The sequence below is a fragment of the Hyperolius riggenbachi genome, chromosome 8, assembly GCF_040937935.1.
Source record: "Hyperolius riggenbachi isolate aHypRig1 chromosome 8, aHypRig1.pri, whole genome shotgun sequence".
Classification (NCBI taxonomy): Eukaryota; Metazoa; Chordata; class Amphibia; order Anura; family Hyperoliidae; genus Hyperolius; species Hyperolius riggenbachi.
In genome coordinates, this window is record NC_090653.1 from 10797965 (window position 1) to 10818825 (window position 20861).

A 20861-nucleotide genomic window follows, 5' to 3' on the forward strand; every position below is an offset into this window, starting at 1 on the left:
CTGCATTACCCCCTCGCCTGCTCTGCCGATAGCCGGTGTTCACGTGTACTATAGGCAAACTGACACCTAAATTACACACTGGCGCCAATATAGCCACTAATAATTGCATAGCAGCCTATAGCAGCGCCCAAATTCACCAGGTGCGCCTCACGCCCATTTTAACTGTTTTCGGGCCTGGCTACACTGTCTCTTTGTTAACAAATCTGGGAAAGCTGACCATGTGATTACACAGAGCTGACACTCCCATTTAGCATAGCCTGTATCCAGATTAACAAGGTAAACATCCACATTATTTAGGTAAACTCCTCTTGCATTGCAGAGGGTTACTTTCTCTCTTAAAACAAAAAAGATGTTTTAAAGGGAACCGGAAGTGAGAAGAATACGAAGGCTGCCATCTTCATTCTCTAATAAACAATGCCAGTTGCCTGACTTCTGTGCAGAAGCTCCGCCTGTAATACTATCAGTCCCTGGCCCAGAGTGAGCAGCAGATCAGATGCTGTGACTCTGGTGTGACTCTACTGGCTGCATGCTTGTTCCAGGGCTGTGACTCCAATGGCTGCATGCTTGTTGCAGGTGTGTGACTCTGCTGGCTGCATGCTTGTTGCAGGGCTGTGACTCTACTGGCTGCAAGCTTGTTGCAGGGCTGTGACTCCACTGCTGCATGCTTGTTACAGGACTGTGACTCTTCTGGCTGCAAGCTTGTTACAGGGCTGTGACTCCGCTGGCTGCATGCTTGTTGCAGGGCTGTGACCCTACTGGCTGCATGCTTGTTGCAGGGCTGTGACCCTACTGGCTGCATGCTTGTTGCAGGGCTGTGACTCTACTGGCTGCATGATTGTTGCAGGTGTGTGACTCTACTGGCTACATTCTTGTTGCAGGTGTGTGACTCTGCTGGCTGCATGCTTGTTGCAGGTGTGTGACTCTGCTGGCTGCATGCTTGTTGCAGGTGTGTGACTCTGCTGGCTGCATGCTTGTTGCAGGTGTGTGACTCTGCTGGCTGCATGCTTGTTGCAGGTGTGTGACTCTGCTGGCTGCATGCTTGTTGCAGGTGTGTGACTCTGCTGGCTGCATGCTTGTTGCAGGTGTGTGACTCTACTGGCTGCATGCTTGTTGCAGGTGTGTGACTCTGCTGGCTGCATGCTTGTTGCAGGTGTGTGACTCTGCTGGCTGCATGCTTGTTGCAGGTGTGTGACTCTGCTGGCTGCATGCTTGTTGCAGGTGTGTGACTCTACTGGCTGCATGCTTGTTGCAGGGCTGTGACTCTGCTGGCTGCATTCTTGTTGCAGGTGTGACTCTACTGGCTGCATGCTTGTTGCAGGGCTGTGACTCTGCTGGCTGCATGATTTTTGCAGGGCTGTGACTCTACTGGCTGCATGCTTGTTACAGGGCTGTGACTCTGCTGGCTGCATGCTTGTTGCAGGGCTGTGACTCTGCTGGCTGCATGCTTGTTGCAGGGCTGTGACTCTGCTGGCTGCATGCTTGTTGCAGGGCTGTGACTCTACTGGCTGCATGCTTGTTGCAGGGCTGTGACTCTACTGGCTGCATGCTTGTTGCAGGTGTGTGACTCTGCTGGCTGCATGCTTGTTGCAGGGCTGTGACTCTACTGGCTGCATGCTTGTTGCAGGTGTGTGACTCTGCTGGCTGCATGCTTGTTGCAGGGCTGTGACTCTACTGGCTGCATGCTTGTTGCAGGGCTGTGACTCTGCTGGCTGCATGCTTTTTGCAGGGCTGTGACTCTACTGGCTGCATGCTTGTTGCAGGGATGTGACTCTGCTGGCTGCATGCTTGTTGCAGGGCTGTGACTCTGCTGGCTGCATGCTTGTTGCAGGGCTGTGACTCTACTGGATGCATGCTTGTTGCAGGGCTGTGACTCTACTGGCTGCATGCTTGTTGCAGGTGTGTGACTCTGCTGGCTGCATGCTTGTTGCAGGGATGTGACTCTGCTGGCTGCATGCATGTTGCAGGGCTGTGACTCTACTGGCTGCATGCTTGTTGCAGGTGTGTGACTCTGCTGGCTGCATGCTTTTTGCAGGGATGTGACTCTACTGGCTGCATGCTTGTTGCAGGGCTGTGACTCTACTGGCTGCATGCTTGTTGCAGGGCTGTGACTCTGCTGGCTGCATGCTTGTTGCAGGTGTGTGACTCAAACTCTGTGAAGTCTTTTGGGGCTTGCGGAGAAGTGTTTTAAAATCAACCGGTATTTTTTTGTGAAATGAAAGGAGGAATTTTTAGGCCATTAAAGTACTTAAAGTTTTCCAAAAAAACAGAAACAAAAAAACATATTTCTGGATCTCGATCATTAGCAGATTAGAACGCTTAGGCCCTATAAAGCAAGAATCCTCTAATTTGCCATTTATAGGATAATATACAGCAATTAGCCTATATAGGATCCCGCAGTGCTCAGAAGATTACGCTCGCTCTCAATAAACAAAAAGCAGCTTTTCCTCGCCGTTCTGGAGAATTCGGCGTCACCGCGCAATGGCTACAGCCGCAGCTAAATCCCCCGGCCTGTGTTTAAGGCTTATTATACTGCATAAAGGGGCTATTTCTTACTCCTGGCATTTTATGTGAATTCCGAGAAAGGCACCTGTATGAATGTTCTTGTTGTCTGGATTCTGAGACCTCCACAGAGACGCTATTGCAAAGAAACTACCATTTCATTGCTATGTTAATTTCACTGTTGTATTTTTGATTATAATTTTATTTTATCACCTTAGCTGACATATTTTTGCAGTCCTATTTCCAGTGTAAGGCCGAGGCCCACCAAAGTGATTTCAGCAGAGTAATAATCACAATGGGCTTTGTTGCTTGAGAGTTAACCTGGTGGTTAGCTGGGAACTTTAAAGAGACTCCGTAACAAAAATTGCATCCTGTTTTTTATCATCCTACAAGTTCCAAAAGCTATTCTAATGTGTTCTGGCTTACTGCAGCACGTTCTACTATCACCATCTCTGTAATAAATCAACTTATCTCTCTCTTGTCAGACTTGTCAGCCTGTGTCTGGAAGGCTGCAAAGTTCTTCAGTGTTGTGGTTTTGTGATGCATCTCCCCCCTCCAGGCCCCTCTCTGCACACTGCCTGTGTATTATTTAGATTAGGGAAGCTTCTCTCTTCTCTCTTATCTTTTACAAGCTGGATAAATCCTCCTCTGAGCTGGCTGGGCTTTCACATACTGAGGAATTACATACAGGCAGAGCTGTCTGCACTCTGCAGGAAGAAGCAGCCTGACACTTCAGTGGAAGATAGCTGCAGGGGGAAAGAAACACACAAATGATCTCTTGAGATTCAAAAGGAAGGGTGTATACAGCCTGCTTGTGTATGGATGTATTTTCTATGTGTGGGGTAACAGTAAATTCGGGCGCCTGAGGCTCGTTGACAAATCGGGCGCCGCCATTCACTGCCCGATAGGAAAAAAGGGCGCCGGAGAAAAATAACGTTTTAAAAGCGGCGCCCGGAGACTTAATGTTTTATTACTGCTTCTCATGATTACACATTATTTAATGATTTATACATTTTTAAATATTATTTTTAAACGAAAAACAGTACAATATTTTTTTTCAAACATTATTTTTAAACGAAAAACAGTACATTTTTTTTTTTTACATTATTTTTAAACGAAAAAACCAACAGGGGGGTCTTAGGTTTAGGCACCAACAGGGGGGTCTTAGGTTTAGGCACCAACAGGGGGGTCTTAGGTTTAGGCACTAACAGGGGGTCTTAGGTTTAGGCACCAAAAGGGGGGTCTTAGGTTTAGGCACCAACAGGGGGGTCTTAGGTTTAGGCACCAACAGGGGGTCTTAGGTTTAGGCACCAACAGGGGGGTCTTAGGTTTAGGCACCAACAGGGGGGTCTTAGGTTTAGGCACTAACAGGGGGGTCTTAGGTTTAGGCACCAACAGGGGGGGTCTTAGGTTTAGGCACTAACAGGGGGGTCTAGGGGTTAGGGGTAGGTACAGGGAGGGTTACTTAGGCACCAACAGGGGGGGTCTTAGGTTTAGGCATCAACAGGGGGGTCTAGGGGTTAGGGGTAGGTACAGGGAGGGCTACTTAGTAATTTTTTTTTTAAACGTTATTATACGTTTCACTATTTAAACGAAAGATTAACGTTTTTACAATTGCCGATTTAATGCACATTATTTAATGATTTATAACTTTATAAAACATTAATTTTAAACGAAATACAGTACAATACATTTTTAAACGTTATCCATGCTTATCGTTAAAAACCCGGCGCCCTTTTTTCCCAGCGCCCCTTTTTAACGTACGCACATCAACCTACTTCCTGTTTTGGTGGCCATTTTGTTTGTTTATAAACAAACTTTTTAAAACTGTTTTTAACCACTTTTAATGCGGCGAGGAGCGGCGAAATTGTGACAGAGGGTAATAGGAGATGTCCCCTAACGCACTGGTATGTTTACTTCTGTGCGATTTTAACAATACAGATTCTCTTTAAGAGGAACTGTAACCAAGGTTTGAACTTCTATGATGGCAGATAGGAAAGCCGGCACACTTGCGGTGCGGTACAGTGGGGGTTTGTAGGTTCACAGAGGGGGAAGTCTAGGGTGCCAGGACATCTGTGCCTATAGGCACCTATCATGTAAACCGGGCCTGTGTACAACAGTTTTTGCATAACAGTGATATGTCATGTCGTAGTAGGAATTGATTTTAAAAAATCCGAAGAAAAAAACCCCGTTTTTAAACTTTTTATGTGGTACACTTTAATATATACTTAATTCCAAGTTCCGTATACTTATTTTACGCAGGGCACTGAAGGTGAGGAAGAGCCTTGTCCGTGGTATGGACAAGGGCTTTTGGGGGCCCGTTGCTGCTCGTTTCTTCCAGAGCTTCCCACATCATGGACCATGCAGGCTGGTATAGCTCTGGGTGCCTCACATGACCCAAACTCCAATAATCCCAGCCTTCAAAGGTGACAAGGGGTTAGGAGGCTTTAAAGGGGAACTTCAGCCTAAACAAACATACTGTCATTAACCACTTCAGCCTTCAGTCGTTTTCACTTTATGCATCCGAGCAATGTTCACCTCCCATTCATTAGCCTATAACTTTATCACTACTTATCAGAATGAACTGATCTATATCTTGTTTTTTCCGCCACCAATTAGGCTTTCTTTGGGGGGTACATTTTGCTACGAGCCACTTTACTGTAAATGCATTTTAACAGGAAGAATAAGAGAAAAACGGAAAAAAATCATTATTTCTCAGTTTTCAGCCATTATAGTTTTAAAATAATACATGCCTCCATAATTAAAACTCACGTATTGTATTTGCCCATATGTCCCGGTTATTACACTGTTAAAATTATGTCCCTATAACAATGTATGGCGACAATATTTTATTTGGAAATAAAGGTGCATTTTTTCCGTTTTGCATCGATCACTATTTACAAGTTTAAAATAAAAAAGTATAGAAATATTTCATCTTTACATTGATATTTAAAAAGTTTAGACCTTTAGGTAAATATTTACATGTTTGTTTGTTTTTTATTATTGTAATGTTTTTTTTTTATATTAAACATTTTATTTGGGTATTTTTTGGGAGGGTGGGATGTAAATAGAACTTTTATAATGTAAATGTGTGTTAAGGTTTTTTTTTTACTTTTACTTGTACTTTTACTTTTTGGCCACAAGATGGCAGCCATGAGTTTGTTTACATGACGTCACTCTAAGCGTAACATACGCTTAGAGGGACGTATGGGGGACGCTACAGCCAGAAAAAGCGGAGCTTCTGAGAGAAGCTGTCGCTTTTTCTGCACCATAGCCCGATTCACTGATTCGTGGGCTAACGATGCGCGACCAGGAGCGGACGCGCACATGGCCTCCTGGGCGTAGCTAGTACGTCCAGGAGGCCAAAGTAGTTAAAGAGGAACTCCAGTGAACATTTTACTGTTGGCAGGTGATGTAGCTGCTGCATGTTTTTTGGCAGTTGGAAACACCTGTAAACAGCTATTTCCCACAATGCAACAGGGTTCACAGACAGGAAACTGCCAAAAGTTAGAATTTTTCTTGTGGGAGGGGTTTCACCACAATATCAGTCATACAGCACCCCCTGATGGTCTGTTTGTGAAAAGGAATAGATTTCTCATGTAAAAGGGGGTATCAGCTACTGATTAAGATAAAGTTCAATTTTTGGTCAGAGTTTCTCTTTAAGTTACATTAGTTATGTTAATTAAAATAGATAGGTAATATAATCTCTTACCCACCCTGTTTTAAAAGAACAGGCAAAAGTTTGTGATTTCATGAGGGCAGCCATCTTTTTCATGGGGGCAGCCATCTTTTTGGTTGAAAGGAGGTGACAGGGAGCATGAGACACAGTTCCAACTGTCCTGTGTCCTGATCACCCCTCCCAGCTGCGCACGCTAGGCTTCAAATCTCAAATCCAAAATTAAAAAAAAAATATTGCACCAAAACAGCAGAACAAGAACAACATCAGAAATCCCATCATGCTTTGCACAGCAACAAGCACTTCTGTGCAGCTAAAAATGAAGCTTGGGTAAGAAAAACAAAGTTTTGATGCTGCGAAACTGTTAAAGAAACACCAAGCCTTTTCAGTTCTGCTGAGTAGATTTTCAGTCTGGAGGTTCACTTTAAGAAATGGACAGTGTAGTGTCCCCCTTTCCAAGTGTATAAAATGTGTGTACAAAACTCGGAAATCAGTCAGTATATATCAAAGTGTACCGCACCAAAATGTAATTTTACCTAATTTAACAACCATTTTTCTTAGAATTCTTCCAAATTGATTTTCTCAAGAACTACAAGGTCTACTTGAGACATTTTTTGACTTGTTTCCAAAGAATCCCATTTTCCATTTTCGCATGACTATGCATAGATTAAAATTATGGAACTTAAAGAAAACCTGAACTGAAAATTAAAAGTCAAATAAGTCAAACACAAGTCATACTTACCTCCTGTGTAGTCTACTCCTCAATCTATTTTTCCTGTCCTGCATCCTGTTTGTCCACTGTGATCAAGGGAATTCTCTGTTCTCCATTTTGAAAATGGCCATAACTCCCTAACAGCTTCCTGGTCAGCAAACTGTTAAACTGTAGCATCGCTCACTTGTGCCATAGGGAAACATGGACACATCAGTTCTCCTCTCAGCTGTAACTGACAGCAACCGATATATAACTGTCAGCAACTGATATATTTCAGATCTGACAAAATGTTGTCAGAACTGGAAGAGATCACTGTAAGAAGAAAATGATGAGCTTCTGGGAGGAACTGATGGCAAGGTAACTATGTAATGTTCATTTGAAGTTACCTCATGTGTTTATTTTAAAAATTTTTTGACTCAGTACAGGTTCTCTTTAATTACAGTCACCTGCAAAATTCATCACAAATTACCCCCAAATTTTACATTAGGATTTTGCACTGTAATTGCGCATTTTGTTGCAGGGCTGTGACTCTACTGGTTGCAAGCTTGTTGCAGGACTGTGACTCCACTGCTGCATGCTTGTTGCAGGGCTGTGACTCCACAGGCTGCATGCTTGTTGCAGGTGTGTGACTCTACTGGCTGCATGCTTGTTGCAGGTGTGTGACTCTACTGGCTGCATGCTTGTTACAGGGCTGTGACTCCAATGGCTGCATGCTTGTTGCAGGGCTGTGACCCTACTGGCTGCATGCTTGTTGCAGGGCTGTGACCCTACTGGCTGCATGCTTGTTACAGGGCTGTGACTCTACTGGCTGCATGATTGTTGCAGGTGTGTGACTATACTGGCTGCATTCTTGTTGCAGGTGTGTGACTCTGCTGGCTGCATGCTTGTTGCAGGTGTGTGACTCTGCTGGCTGCATGCTTGTTGCAGGTGTGTGACTCTGCTGGCTGCATGCTTGTTGCAGGTGTGTGACTCTGCTGGCTGCATGCTTGTTGCAGGTGTGTGACTCTGCTGGCTGCATGCTTGTTGCAGGCGTGTGACTCTACTGGCTGCATGCTTGTTGCAGGTGTGTGACTCTGCTGGCTGCATGCTTGTTGCAGGTGTGTGACTCTACTGGCTGCATGCTTGTTGCAGGTGTGTGACTCTGCTGGCTGCATGCTTGTTGCAGGTGTGTGACTCTGCTGGCTGCATTCTTGTTGCAGGTGTGTGACTCTGCTGGCTGCATGCTTGTTGCAGGTGTGTGACTCTGCTGGCTGCATTCTTGTTGCAGGTGTGTGACTCTGCTGGCTGCATTCTTGTTGCAGGTGTGTGACTCTGCTGGCTGCATGCTTGTTGCAGGTGTGTGACTCTGCTGGGTGCATGCTTGTTGCAGGTGTGTGACTCTGCTGGCTGCATGCTTGTTGCAGGTGTGTGACTCTGCTGGATGCATTCTTGTTGCAGGTGTGTGACTCTACTGGCTGCATGCTTGTTGCAGGTGTGTGACTCTGCTGGCTGCATTCTTGTTGCAGGTGTGTGACTCTGCTGGCTGCATGCTTGTTGCAGGTGTGTGACTCTGCTGGCTGCATGCTTGTTGCAGGGCTGTGGCTCTGCTGGCTGCATGCTTGTTGCAGGGCTGTGACTCTGCTGGCTGCATGCTTGTTGCAGGTGTGTGACTCTGCTGGCTGCATGCTTGTTGCAGGTGTGTGACTCTGCTGGCTGCATTCTTGTTGCAGGGCTGTGACTCTGCTGGCTGCATTCTTGTTGCAGGTGTGTGACTCTACTGGCTGCATGCTTGTTGCAGGGCTGTGACTCTACTGGCTGCATGCTTGTTGCAGGGCTGTGACTCTGCTGGCTGCATGCTTGTTGCAGGTGTGTGACTCTGCTGGCTGCATGCTTGTTGCAGGGCTGTGACTCTGCTGGCTGCATGCTTGTTGCAGGTGTGTGACTCTGCTGGCTGCATGCTTGTTGCAGGTGTGTGACTCTACTGGCTGCATGCTTGTTGCAGGGCTGTGACTCTGCTGGCTGCATTCTTGCTGCAGGTGTGACTCTACTGGCTGCATGCTTGTTGCAGGGCTGTGACTCTGCTGGCTGCATGATTTTTGCAGGGCTGTGACTCTACTGGCTGCATGCTTGTTACAGGGCTGTGACTCTGCTGGCTGCATGCTTGTTGCAGGGCTGTGACTCTACTGGCTGCATGCTTGTTGCAGGGCTGTGACTCCACTGGCTGCATGCTTGTTGCAGGGCTGTGACTCTGCTGGCTGCATGCTTGCTGCAGGGCTGTGACTCTACTGGCTGCATGCTTTTTGCAGGGATGTGACTCTACTGGCTGCATGCTTGTTGCAGGGCTGTGACTCTGCTGGCTGCATGCTTGTTGCAGGGCTGTGACTCTACTGGGTGCATGCTTGTTGCAGGGCTGTGACTCTGCTGGCTGCATGCTTGTTGCAGGGCTGTGACTCTACTGGCTGCATGCTTGTTGCAGGGCTGTGACTCTGCTGGCTGCATGCTTGTTGCAGGTGTGTGACTCTGCTGGCTGCATGCTTGTTGCAGGGCTGTGACTCTGCTGGCTGCATGCTTGTTGCAGGTGTGTGACTCTGCTGGCTGCATGCTTGTTGCAGGTGTGTGACTCTACTGGCTGCATGCTTGTTGCAGGGCTGTGACTCTGCTGGCTGCATTCTTGCTGCATGTGTGACTCTACTGGCTGCATGCTTGTTGCAGGGCTGTGACTCTGCTGGCTGCATGATTTTTGCAGGGCTGTGACTCTACTGGCTGCATGCTTGTTACAGGGCTGTGACTCTGCTGGCTGCATGCTTGTTGCAGGGCTGTGAATCTACTGGCTGCATGCTTGTTGCAGGGCTGTGACTCCACTGGCTGCATGCTTGTTGCAGGGCTGTGACTCTGCTGGCTGCATGCTTGCTGCAGGGCTGTGACTCTACTGGCTGCATGCTTTTTGCAGGGATGTGACTCTACTGGCTGCATGCTTTTTGCAGGGCTGTGACTCTGCTGGCTGCATGCTTGTTGCAGGGCTGTGACTCTACTGGCTGCATGCTTGTTGCAGGGCTGTGACTCTGCTGGCTGCATGCTTGTTGCAGGGCTGTGACTCTACTGGCTGCATGCTTGTTGCAGGTGTGTGACTCAAACTCTGTGAAATCTTTTGGGGCTTGCGGAGAAGTGTTTTAAAAATCAACCGGTATTTTTTTGTGAAATGAAAGGAGGAATTTTTAGGCCATGAAAGTACTTAAAGTTTTCCAAAAAAACAGAAACAAAAAAACATATTTCTGGATCTCGATCATTAGCAGATTAGAACGCTTAGGCCCTATAAAGCAAGAATCCTCTAATTAGCCATTCATAGGATAATATACAGCAATTAGCCTATATAGGATCCCGCAGTGCTCAGAAGATTACGCTCGCTCTCACTAAACAAAAAGCAGCTTTTCCTCGCCGTTCTGGAGAATTCGGCGACACCGCGCAATGGCTACAGCCGCAGCTAAATCCCCCGGCCTGTGTTTAAGGCTTATTATACTGCATAAAGGGGCTATTTCTTACTCCTGGCATTTTATGTGAATTCCGAGAAAGGCACCTGTATGAATGTTCTTGTTGTCTGGATTCTGAGACCTCCACAGAGACGCTATTGCAAAGAAACTACCATTTCATTGCTATGTTAATTTCACTGTTGTATTTTTGATTATAATTTTATTTTATCACCTTAGCTGACATATTTTTGCAGTCCTATTTCCAGTGTAAGGCCGAGGCCCACCAAAGTGATATCAGCAGAGTAATAATCACAATGGGCTTTGTTGCTTGAGAGTTAATATGGTGGTTAGCTGGGAACTACTGTAACCAAGGTTTGAACTTCTATGATGGCAGATAGGAAAGCCGGCACACTTGCGGTGCGGTACAGTGGGGGTTTGTAGGTTCACAGAGGGGGAAGTCTAGGGTGCCAGGACATCTGTGCCTATAGGCACCTATCATGTAAACCGGGCCTGTGTACAACAGTTTTTGCATAACAGTGATATGTCATGTCGTAGTAGGAATTGATTTTAAAAAATCCGAAGAAAAAAACCCCGTTTTTAAACTTTTTATGTGGTACACTTTAATATATACTTAATTCCACGTTCCGTATACTTATTTTACGCAGGGCACTGAAGGTGAGGAAGAGCCTTGTCCGTGGTATGGACAAGGGCTTTTGGGGGCCCGTTGCTGCTCGTTTCTTCCAGAGCTTCCCACATCATGGACCATGCAGGCTGGTATAGCTCTGGGTGCCTCACATGACCCAAACTCCAATAATCCCAGCCTTCATAGGTGACAAGGGTTTAGGAGGCTTTAAAGGGGAACTTCAGCCTAAACAAACATACTGTCATTAACCACTTCAGCCTTCAGTCGTTTTCACTTTATGCATCCGAGCAATGTTCACCTCCCATTCATTAGCCTATAACTTTATCACTACTTATCAGAATGAACTGATCTATATCTTGTTTTTTCCGCCACCAATTAGGCTTTCTTTGGGGGGTACATTTTGCTACGAGCCACTTTACTGTAAATGCATTTTAACAGGAAGAATAAGAGAAAAACGGAAAAAAATCATTATTTCTCAGTTTTCAGCCATTATAGTTTTAAAATAATACATGCCTCCATAATTAAAACTCACGTATTGTATTTGCCCATATGTCCCGGTTATTACACTGTTAAAATTATGTCCCTATAACAATGTATGGCGACAATATTTTATTTGGAAATAAAGGTGCATTTTTTCCGTTTTGCATCGATCACTATTTACAAGTTTAAAATAAAAAAGTATAGAAATATTTCATCTTTACATTGATATTTAAAAAGTTTAGACCCTTAGGTAAATATTTACATGTTTTTTTTTTATTATTGTAATGTTTTTTTTTTTATATTAAACATTTTATTTGGGTATTTTTTGGGAGGGTGGGATGTAAACAGAACTTTTATAATGTAAATGTGTGTTAAGGTTTTTTTTTTACTTTTACTTGTACTTTTACTTTTTGGCCACAAGATGGCAGCCATGAGTTTGTTTACATGACGTGACTCTAAGCGTAACATACGCTTAGAGGGACGTATGGGGGACGCTACAGCCAGAAAAAGCGGAGCTTCTGAGAGAAGCTGTCGCTTTTTCTGCACCATAGCCCGATTCACTGATTCGTGGGCTAACGATGCGTGACCGGGATCGGACGCGCACATGGCCTCCTGGGCGTAGCTAGTATGTCCAGGAGGCCAAAGTAGTTAAAGAGGAACTACAGTGAACATTTTACTGTTGGCAGGTGATGTAGCTGCTGCATGTTTTTTGGCAGTTGGAAACACCTGTAAACAGCTATTTCCCACAATGCAACAAGGTTCACAGACAGGAAACTGCCAAAAATTAGAACTTTTCTTGTGGGAGGGGTTTCACCACAATATCAGTCATACAGCGCCCCCTGATGGTCTGTTTGTGAAAAGGAATAGATTTCTCATGTAAAAGGGGGTATCAGCTACTGATTAAGATAAAGTTCAATTTTTGGTCGGAGTTTCTCTTTAAGTTACATTAGTTATGTTAATTAAAATAGATAGGTAATATAATCTCTTACCCACCCTGTTTTAAAAGAACAGGCAAAAGTTTGTGATTTCATGAGGGCAGCCATCTTTTTCATGGGGGCAGCCATCTTTTTGGTTGAAAGGAGGTGACAGGGAGCATGAGACACAGTTCCAACTGTCCTGTGTCCTGATCACCCCTCCCAGCAGTGCGGCTAGGCTTCAAATCTCAAATCCAAAATTTAAAAAAAAAAAATTGCACCAAAACAGCAGAACAAGAACAACATCAGAAATCCCATCATGCTTTGCACAGCAACAAGCACTTCTGTGCAGCTAAAAATGAAGCTTGGGTAAGAAAAACAAAGTTCTGATGCTGCGAAACTGTTAAAGAAACACCAATCCTTTTCAGTTCTGCTGAGTAGATTTTCAGTCTGGAGGTTCACTTTAAGATATGGACAGTGTAGTGTCCCCCTTCCCAAATGTATAAAATGTGTGTACAATACTCGGAACTCAGTCAGTATATATCAAAGTGTACAGCACCAAAATGTAATTTTACCTAAATTAACAACCATTTTTCTTAGAATTCTTTCCAATAGTTTTTGTCAAGAACTACAAGGTCTACTTGAGACATTTTTTGACTTGTTTCCAAAGAATCCCATTTTCCATTTTCACATTGCTATGCATAGTCATAAAATTATGGAACATAATTACAGTCACCTGCAAAATTCATCACAAATTACCCCCAAATTTTACATTAGGATTTTGCACTGTAATTGGGCATTTTGATGCAAAATTAGGATTATGCGAAAATCAAGCTCAGCGCTAGGTGCAACCTGGCCCTGGCCACACCGACAACATTTCTCTTTGTCCCGGTGCTGAGACTAGAGACTCGCACTCATGGTAAATTCGTAGAAAATGGCGAGATACATTAGCGGCAGAGGGGGGTTCAATTAATAAAACGTAGCGGGAAGATGAGGCGGTATTAGGAACACGAGTAACGTGAACTCATCACACTCCGGCAATCACACACCTGTCGGAACTCACCGTCTGTCAGGATTGCTAAAATACTGCCTATCCATTAGCTGCACACCTCTAACCCCTGGCTCTAAATTAGCAGTGTTGATAAAGTTATTTTCTGGCAAATGCACTCTGCGGAAACCCGTTATCTGGTCACTGCCTTCCATTACCGACGACAGCCGCGGAGAGGTTGTTTACAAAGGCCGTGTTGGCGCATGTTTACCTGCTGAATTTACAGCAAGGCCCGTGTGAAGGACTTAAAGGGATACATTCCTTTCATTCTAAATAATTGTAGAGCATTTGCAGCACTATAAAAAACCATTGTGTACGCTATTAAAACGACCTATTTCAATTTGCGCTCAGTTATAACAACCTGGAACAGTATGTTTTTTTTTCTGCCCATGTGAACAATTAGAGTATACTGTAGATCGTTTTACAGAAATCTCCAAATTCCCTCCTCCAGCTGAGTTCTTTGTTGCACGGAGCAGAAAATAAATTCTGAACACCCCTTGCTACATCATACTTATAGGCCTCGTTCACATCAGAAAAGTTTAGGCCCTTTTACACTTAATCAGTTGCTCTCAGCTAAAACGGAAAGAAAACTGATTTTCAAAGTAAGTCCCATGTTTTCCTATGGCACCTTTCACACTTAACGCGTTTTAACTGAAATCTTTGTCACAATGCACTGCTATGAAAAAAACACGTACCAACGCGTACTAACACACACCAACGCGTACTAACGCACACCAACTGATTAAGTGTAAAAGGGCCCTTATGTGCGCTTTTCAAAGCGCATTGCCCCGTGCGTTCTGCAAGATACTGATTTTTCCATGTAGTTCAGTATGCCTTGTTCACATCTATGCGCTGCGCTGCGTTACAAAACCGTAGCTCAGCATTCATTTCTGTGTGTTGAGCTGTTAAGCGCACATCAATGCAAGTGAATGGAAGTGCTTTTTTAGCGCATAGAAGCGCATGCATTTTTACCCCTTATTTGGAAAAAAAATACCTTTACATATGAAAACAAAGCTTTATTGACAACTGGAACTGCTACAATAAGCAAAACGCTTAAAAAAGCACACCATAATGCAATGAAACGCGCAGTAAAGCATGCACAATCGAATACGTTTTTTATCATGCGCTTTTACACGTTTTTCAACGCACCTAATGTAAACGAGGCCTTAGGGTTACTGAAAATAAAATACTGTATACCCCAGGAAAAGTCCAGGTCCTTTCCTAAACATAATATTATGTTCCTAACGTGCAAGTACAAATATGCACAGATTGCTTCCCCCATGCCCATTATATGAAAGGTCCACCTACATCCTTCTCTGCAGTGATGACCAAATATGCCATCTTCTATACCCATTCATTTTCACAAAAATAATGTAAAATTTGACTTTTGAGTGAAGATGCCATAAAAAAAAATGTTGTAATAGGTTTGTGATTTTTTTTTTTTTTTTGCATTTTCAAAAATTGCTGCACTGAAATAAATGATTTTCATGATTTTTGTGACTTTTTATGCTAAAATGACTGATTTTCGTGGTTTAGCAAGTTTCCACATCTTTTGACTGCATTGTGATAATACAATGTATTTTGATTCACATTTTGAAATCAAAATAATATTTTAGATGCAAAAAATCTCAAGAAACACTGCTTCTCTGTAATTGTATGCTTAAAACAAATGCGATGGTAGAACTGTACCCTGTGTGGAAGTATCAGTTCCAGGCTTTAAAGAGAATCTGTATTGTTAAAATCACACAAAAGTAAACATACCAGTGTGTTAGGGGACATCTCCTATTCCCCTCTGTCACAATTTCGCCGCTCCCCGCCGCATTAAAAGTGGTTAAAAACAGTTTTAAAAAGTTTGTTTATAAACAAACAAAATGGCCACCAAAACAGGAAGTAGGTTGATGTACAGTATGTCCATACATAGAAAATACATCCATACACAAGCAGGCTGTATACAGCCTTACTTCTGAATCTCAAGAGATCATTGTGTGTTTCTTTCCCCCTGCAGTTCTCATGCACTGAAGTTTCAGGCTGCTCGTTTCTTCCTTGCAAACAGCTTTGCCCTTGTCTGAATTTCCTCACTATGTGAAAGCCCAGCCAGCTCAGCGGACGATTTATCCAGCTTGTAAAAGATAAGAGAGAAGAGAGAAGCTGCCCTAATCTAAATAATACACAGGCCGTGTGCATAGAGGGGCCTGGAAGGGGGAGTTCATAGCAGAACCACAACACTGAAGAACTTGGCAGCCTTCCAGACACAGGCTGACAAGTCTGACAGGGGAAAGATACATTGATTTATTACAGAGACTGTGATAGCAGAAAGTGCTGCAGTAAGCCAGAACACATTAGAATAGCTTTTGGAACTTGTAGGATGATAAAAAACAGGATGCAATTTTTGTTACGGAGTCTCTTTAAAGAGAATCTGTACTGTCCGATTTGTACAATAAAAGACATACCATTCGAGTCACTGTGATCTCCTGTATCCCTCTTTGCTATTTCCGCCGCTCCCCGCCACGATCCTAGCTTTTAATCTCTTACTCCAGTCAGGGTTTCTCAGCATGGGCAGCTCCCTCCTCCCCTTAGACAAGCTGAAACTGGGAGCAGAGACTTGCCTGTGAGGGTGTAACAAACGTTGGAGAGGCAGCTGCGGTGAACAGCGCTACCACCGCAGCTGCCTCCAGCTCTCTGCCTAACAATCTGTCCGTGCCTCGGGCGTCTAGCACGCCGAGGACGGGTCTGTCAGTTGCACATATGGTCGCCTTATCGCGTGCGTGCGCGCACAGACAGGACCTCTATGCGGGGGGGAGGCGCGTCAGCTGACCGGCCGGTCGGCTGAAGTCGGAGGAGACACTCGCCGCTCCTCATTGGCTGAGAGGAGTAGGTATAACGGAGGGGTCTCCTCTGCTTCATAAGCCTAGCTGAATCACTCGCAACTTGTCTGCTGTTGCGATTACTCTGTGTTAGCGCTCAGACCTTTGATAGTTCCGGTGTGCTTTGATCCGGGAGGAAACCGGGGATTTTACACAAGATAGGAATTGTTTGATAGCCTTAAAGATACTTCATTACTGTGTTATTATCTGTGTATGACTCTGGCTCGTTCTGACTACTCTTCTGCTCAGTGATTCTGTACCTCTGCCCATCTGATCTTGCTGCCAACTCTGCCTGTTTGAACCTTCCTGTCTCTGCCTTCCGATTTTGTACTGCATCTGTCTGTCTGTTGCCAACTCCATTAGTCTGACCACTCTACTCTCACCAGAGGGCCCTTGACTCTGGTGAGGGGCTCTGTACTATTAGTACCCACCAGCTCCTCTGGTGAGGTGTTGCCAAAGCTATTAGTACTACTGTTGCACCAATCACTATACTTGCTATTAGCTATCACATCAGCTGTCTTGTATACTTGTATTATTGGTGATTCTGCAGATCACCATTATAATCAGGTATATATCTGCATTATAGGTGATACTGCAGATCACCTAATAATCAGAACTCTGCTCTTGCTGACACTAATCGTTACAGAGGCATAAACAAAGTACACACACAGAGCCTGCAGGGGTCGTGGAGGGGGCATGCATAACTTGTCCCTATCACAGCAGAGGCAGTGCATTCCTCTGTGGGTCGACAAAGCTTGACAAAGAAAAGAAGATTAGATATATTACAGAGAGACCGTGCAACTAGAAAAGGCTGCAGTAATCCCGAGCACATTAGAACACGTATAGGAACTTTTAGGATAGAAGAAACAAGGCTAACAATTTTGTTACAGAGTCTCTTTAATATTGTGCCATGTCCTTAAAGAGACACTGAAGCGAGAATAAATCTCGCTTCAGTGCTTATATATAGCAGGGGCATGTGTGCCCCTGCTAAAACGCCGCTATCCCGCGGCTAACTGGGGGTCCCTTCACCCCCAAACACCCCCCTGCAAAATCAACGACCAACTTGGTCGTAGATTTTGCTGCTGCTGGAGGCAGGGCTAACGGCTGCAGCCCTGCCTCACAGCGCGTCCATCTCCTTCCTGAGCGTAACATCAAATTCCCAACAAATGAGTTGGACCATCATGTTCCCAAAAAGTACTGTACAGTATATGAAAGTGTCACTTAACATGCATCCAACAAATATGGTGGAGATACTAGACAGTATTTGAAAAGTCCATTTTCTTTCCTCAAGGTAATGTCTACACTATATATATATGTGGCATGTTCATATACATTGTTTACTATATCATCATATTTCCCTCACCACTGCATTACATGTAAAGGATCCTTACATGCATCATTATTTGTAGGCCACAACCTATGTTGCCTTTACTCAAATCCAGTCTTGCATGTCACCATGTCACCCTGCCCAGAGTAATGAGAAGACACTCTCTAGCTCATCACTGTTATTTACACCAGAATAAGCCCTGCATAGTCAAAGGGATCATTCGTAACATGGAGGGCTCGTTTACACTAGAGGCGTTTTTTGCCAAATTTAAGCGCGGACATTTTTTTGAAAATGCCCTGAAAGCGGCTACACCATGCTTCTCTATGGGGTAGTTTAGACTGGAGCTTTCCGTCCGCGTTCCGCTCAAATAAGCGGTACATGGGCCATTTTTGAGCCGATTTTGCCTCAATGGAAGGTATAGGAAAAATACAAACGCTCACAAAATTGCATTGCTTTTTTAAGAATAAATACAATGTATTTATTATTTTCCAGATCAAAGAGTTCACTTCCTGACTGACGTCAGGAAATGAAAAAACGGTCGGCAAAACCGCTTAGAAAAGCGGTTCACAAAAAAAACAGTGCACAGGTATTCGCCGGGAATCGGAAAGAAAAACGCGGATGGACACGCGGACAGAACGCAATGTGAACAAGGCCCGGTGCATCCCATCCTGTCCATATCTGCCAGTTTCTCTCTTTAGTACTGACATCAGTGCATTTTGTAAGTTGAAGTTTTTGGGGAAAAATATGCAAAAAAATTAGCATTGGTAAAAACAACAACAAAAGTATATTTTTGATTACCCTTACAGTGCCTCCACACTTTTCCATGTGTTTTGTTTGGCCGTTTTTCTGCACTTTTTTTTTTTTAATTTGGAAGCCTGCATAAAAAAAATATAAAACAATAAAATTGCATCTGATTCTCCTTATTTTTTATTTGGATTTGTTATGCAAATTTTCCATGCATATCAATGAAGTTAATTTACATGAATTTGTATGTAACTTTAAATGTGCATTTCCATTGACTTGCACGGTATGAGATTTGCATCTCCCCCACCACCAAAAAAAGAAAAAAGATACATTACAATACATTTAGGCTGTTTTTTTTCTGAAGAAAATTTGGATGCAAAACAGGAAAATTGTATACTCACCTACTGTAATTTTCCTTTCCTGATATACTCCATGGCAGCATACAGATGGGCAGTTCTCCGCCTACAACTGCCAGATAGGACCACATTTGAATAAAATCTACTCCGCCCCTTACTCCATATTCCCCATTTGAGGCCGAACCGCCTGCTTAGGGTGGGGCTGTATGCTGCCATTGAGTATATCAGGAAAGGAAAATTACGGTAGGTGAGTATACAATTTTCCTGTTCCCTGATATCTCCATGGCAGCATACAGATGGGCACATAACTAGAAAAATAAGACTATATTGGCGGGAAGCAGGTGCATAAATCAAACTTTAATTACTTATTCACACAGTAGAACCAGATGCTAAGGAAATAACATTCTTTCCAAAAGCACTCAAGGAAAGTGCTGCTGGCTCAATTTTAGAAAACTTTATAAAAGTATGACTAGATGCCCAGTTTGCTGCTTTACATATGGTTTCTAAGGAAACTTTCCCTATCGAGGCCCATGAAGCAGACATTCCTCTCGTAGAGTGGGCTACAATTTCTTGAGGTGGACTTAATCCTTTGGATTTGTACGCTTGCTGAATAACCTTTACAATCCAGGAAGAGATAATTCTCGATGAGGCGGCTTTCCCCTTGTTTATTCCTTTGGGAACTATAAGAAGCCTATCTGACAGCCTGAATGAAGCGGTGGCTTCTATATAAGCCCTAATTGTAGAGACCGGATCTAGTGGATGTGAAAGGCCTGGATTTTCTTAATTTTTGAATGCTGGCAAAGTCCAGTCTTGATTATAATGGTAGGTGGATGCGACTTTTGGAACAAAAGCTTCTACAGGATGTAGGACTATACGATCCTCAAAGAAACACAAGAATGGCTCCTTGTGGCTTAGAGCTTGAAGTTCTGAAACTCTTCTTCCAGATGTTATGGCAATGAGTAAGGTTACTTTCCACGTTAGATCCTCAATTGAAGCATTTTCGGATGGGACAAAAGCTGAAGAGGATAGATATTCTAGTACTGTGGGAAGGTCCCACTGTGGAAACTTTGGCTTGATAGGAGGGCGCATTTTTAAGGCCGCTCTGAAAAATTGTCTTATAAGACGGTTTACTGCCCACGAATTTCCTAGTACCGCTGAGATTGCTGATACTTGTGATTTTAATGTATTATAGGCCAAACCTATATCTAGACCTTGCTGTAGGAATGCCATTATGTTGAATACTGAAGGATCAAGGGGGTTAAAAGGACAGGACTCCGCAAAAGTAACAAATTTATCCCACGTTCTATTATAAACTGTGGTTGTTGTAGACTTTCTTGCCGAAAGTAAAGTGGATAGAACTCTTCCAGGACATCCCTGATTTATAAGTCTCTGCCCCTCAATCTCCAGGCCGCTAAGTTTAGCCTCTCTGGATGCAGGTGTATGTACTGGCGTTGAGTTAGGAGATCTTGGTCTATTGGAATGTGAAACGGATGATCCGTGAGAAGAGAGTGGAGAAGAGTAAACCATGGCCTCTTCGGCCAGAACGGAATTATCGCTATCACTTCCACATTCGACACTGTTACTTTCTGGAGGAACTTGAAGATCAATGGAATTGGTGGGAACGCATATCCCCTTTTGAATGTCCATTGTTGGGCTAGGGCATCCATCGCTAGAGCACTCTGACAAGGATACCTCGAATAGAAACGAGGAAGCTGGTTGTTTTCTGGTGATGCAAACAGATCTATTTGCATGCTTCCCCACTTTTTCACTAGGATTTTGAATATTTTTGGATTCAGCAACCATTCGTGACGATTTATGAAGTTCCTTGAAAGTTCGTTTGCTTGATGATTGTCTGCCCCCGGAAGATATACTGCCGTCAGATCTTTCAGATGGGCTTGAGCAAGGGACATGATTGGCTGGACCTCTTTGAGTAGTGAATTGCTGTGGGTCCCCCCTTGTCTCTTCACATACGATACTGCTGCCTTGTTGTCCATTCGCAGCATCACTGAACAACCTACTATCTTTGGTAGGAAAGAAGTTAACGCTTGGAGGGCAGCTCTTACTTCTAATATATTTGACACAATGTTGTCTGAGGAAAAGGACCATTCCCCTTGAACTGCCATGTCTCTCCACGTCGCCCCCCATCCTAGCG